The following is a 3,191-nucleotide window of genomic DNA, read 5'->3' on the forward strand; positions in this document are numbered from 1 at the left end:
AACTAGCCTTGGCGTCTCCCGCCTTCAAAGTGATAAGGCCACCTTGAACATCGATGAGAGCACCCACCATAGGCAAGAATGGCCTCCCTAAAATAATAGGGGTATGGGCGTCCTCGTCGATATCCAAGACAATAAAGTCAACCAGAAAAGTCAACTTCCCTATCACAAGGGGAACATCATCAACCCTACCTAAAGGAAACATAACCGAGTGATCGGCTAATTGCAAGGACATAGGGGTAGGGATGAGATCGCCAAGACGAAGTTTCTTATAGATTTTGAATGGCAAAATACTTACACTCGCCCCCAAATCATATAGAGCGTTGTCAAACCTAAGCTCTTGGATGATACAAGGAATCGAGAAGCTCCCGGGATCCTTGAGCGTTAAGGGGAAAGGGCTTGAAATCAAAGCACTACAATGCTCCGTTAGGTGCACGGTTTCATTAGTGCCACAAGTCCTTTTGCCGCTCAAAATGTCTCTCATGAACCGAGAATAATGTGGCATTTGCTTGAGCGCCTCGGTGAAAGACAATGACACATATAGCTTGCTAATGGTTTCCCAAAACTTGTGGAATTTATCATCAAGCTTTTTCTCGGCAAATCTTTGAGTGTAGGGGGGAGGAGGATTTGGGAGAGGAGGAAGAGTAGTCTCCTTCGACTTATCACCATCACTCAAGTTGTCGACATGAGACTCCTCTTCCGCCTTATCACAGTCCGGAGACTCATTCCCCGTAGAATCCTTACCCATAGAGCAAGATGCATCAACTAGCTTAGCATCATCATCTAGAATCATCCCACCCCGAATCACAACCGAATACATTTGTTTAGGTGCTTGACCTTGGGGTGGGAGGCTAGTGTGCACTTGTTGCTCTTTAATGGTGCTAGCTAGTTGTGCAAGTTGGGTCTCAATCATCTTCAAGTGAGTGTTGGATTGCTTGAATCCATCCTCAAACTCGACATTCTTCTTGGCTTGCGCCCCCACAAACGACTTTATGAGAGCCTCAAGATTTGACTTGAGAGGCGGGAGTGGTGGAGGTGCAATGCCATAACTACTAATGTTAGATTGAAATTGGCTGCCAAAGGTCCTCGGTCCATTGAATCCGAGAGGTGTAATTTGAGACACACCATAAGGACCTCCCGAGTACAAAGGATAACCCCCACTAGAGGCACCCCTAAATATATGGCCCATAAGAGTAGTTATAACCCCCTCCACCTTGATGGTTGGGATTATAACTACCTTGATTGTATTGGCCTTGATTGGCAAAACCTTGAGGTTGACCATAGGTTGCTTGGCCTTGATAGGCTTGTGCTCTATAGCCACCTCTGTTTTGGCTATCATACCCACTTCCTTGGCCATAGCCTTGGTGGGAACCATACATAGGGGGCCCTCTAGGTTGCCTTGCAAAATTTTGATTGTTGGGGTTATCATTCCTAGACCTCTCATTCAAGGCATGAGCATATTCCACATCAAAATTACCTTCATATGAAGGGCCATAATCCATAAAAGACACATTATGAACCAAGGGACATGCATTGGGGAAGTGACCATAATCTTGGCAATTATCACAAAAATAAGTGCCCGGAGGCATAGTGTCATAGGAACTCACTTTGCTCTTCCCCTTAGTGAGAAGAGTGTCCGAAGGAGGTGGAATTGTAGATGGTGATGGCGGTTGGCTTGGTGTGCTTTCAAGTTTCTCCAACCTCGAGCTAAGCTTCTCAATGATCCTAGCTTGCTCCATAGCGTAAACCGATCCTTTACCATCATTATTCCTTCCCTTGCCATCATAGTCCCTTGCACCCACGTGCCAAGCTTGATAATTTTGGACCACGTCCTCAATTATCTCTTCAATTGGATCTTGGGTCTTGTTCATGATGGGACCTCCCGCGCCCGCATCAAGGCTTGTCTTTGAACTTGGGTTCAACCCCAAGTAGAAGGTTTGAAGCAAAAACCATTTAGGGATCCCATGATGAGGGCATTCCCTTTGGTACTCCTTAAACGATCCCAAGCTTCAAAAAGTGACTCGTCTCGCCTTTGCTCAAAGGATTGGATCTTGTGGCGATATTCCGCCACCTTCCCATGCGAGTAAAACCTGCTCAAGAAAGCACTAGTCACCTCATTCCAAGTGTGAAGTGAGTTGGGCTTGACCTCCTTGTAAAGCCAATCACTTGCTCTCCCAAGTAGTGAGAAACGAAACAAGGTCAACCTCACGTAGTCCGATGTAACACCATTGTGCTTTATTGTGTCACAATAGTGCTCGAATTGTTTGAGGTGTTCGTGAGGTGACTCATTGCTCTTCGCACAAAAGGGGTGGCTTTGGACCAAGTTGATCAAGGCGGGCTTGATCTCAAAGTTGTTGGCACTTGTTGTGGGGGCTTGAACACCGCATGTTGCTTTGAATACCCCCGGTATTCCCATGTACTTAACCGGGAGCGCCATATTCTCAAAAGCTTGCTCACTCTCTTGTTGTTCCTCACCAACACTCAACGATTCGAATCTGTTATGGCTTGATGAGTTAGACCGAACACGCCTTAGTCTCCTAAGTGTCCTCTCCAATTATAGGTCAAGAGGATGGAGGGTCCTTTGATGAGCACGCCCCCTAACAAGTATACAAACTCAAGGAAACCGTGAGCAATGCCAAGGAAAAGAAAGATAAGCAAAATCGCAATGTTTTTGTATTTTCTAATGATGAACTAGTCTCAACTAACTCAACAAACAACCGTTCCCCGGCAACGGCGCCATTTTGATAGGGTGTTTTTCCGTCGTTGAAAGATAAACACCTCACCAAACAAAATTTATAAAACCGCTAGACTAACCGACTATATGGACTATAGCGGTAAGTATAGGGATCGTCCCATAGAAACGGTGGTTATCGAGTTTAGATGCCAAGCTAGTTCGAACAAGAATTTGGTTTGAAATGTCACTAAGAAGCTAAAACTAACAATTATGCGAATTTGAATCAAGAAAGGGAAACGCTAGGGAGTTGGGGATAGGCTAGGGAAATCGGGAGAAATGAACTACGTATCTAAATAATCATGAATGATGCAATGACATAGCATATAGGGGAATGAAACCAAATGACGTGCTCGCCACCTCTCGGATGGAGCACGCGAAGCAACCTAGCCTATAGAAGAGCGTTCGCCTAATCCTAAGCTAGATAAGCTTGCATATAATAGGAACAATCATTCACTTGCAC

At 45.3% G+C, this 3,191-nt stretch overlaps 1 non-coding gene across 1 annotated transcript; it reads left to right on the forward strand.

The window, feature by feature from the left end:
• The first annotated feature begins 1,956 nt into the window (after nt 1-1,956).
• On the forward strand, nt 1,957-2,058 carry LOC130460454 (small nucleolar RNA R71). Its single transcript, XR_008920319.1, has one exon. It is a non-coding gene; the product is annotated as a small nucleolar RNA R71 (small nucleolar RNA).
• Nucleotides 2,059-3,191: the final 1,133 nt, after the last annotated feature.

This window comes from Spinacia oleracea, chromosome 4 (assembly GCF_020520425.1).
Source record: "Spinacia oleracea cultivar Varoflay chromosome 4, BTI_SOV_V1, whole genome shotgun sequence".
In the NCBI taxonomy this organism is placed as follows: Eukaryota; Viridiplantae; Streptophyta; class Magnoliopsida; order Caryophyllales; family Amaranthaceae; genus Spinacia; species Spinacia oleracea.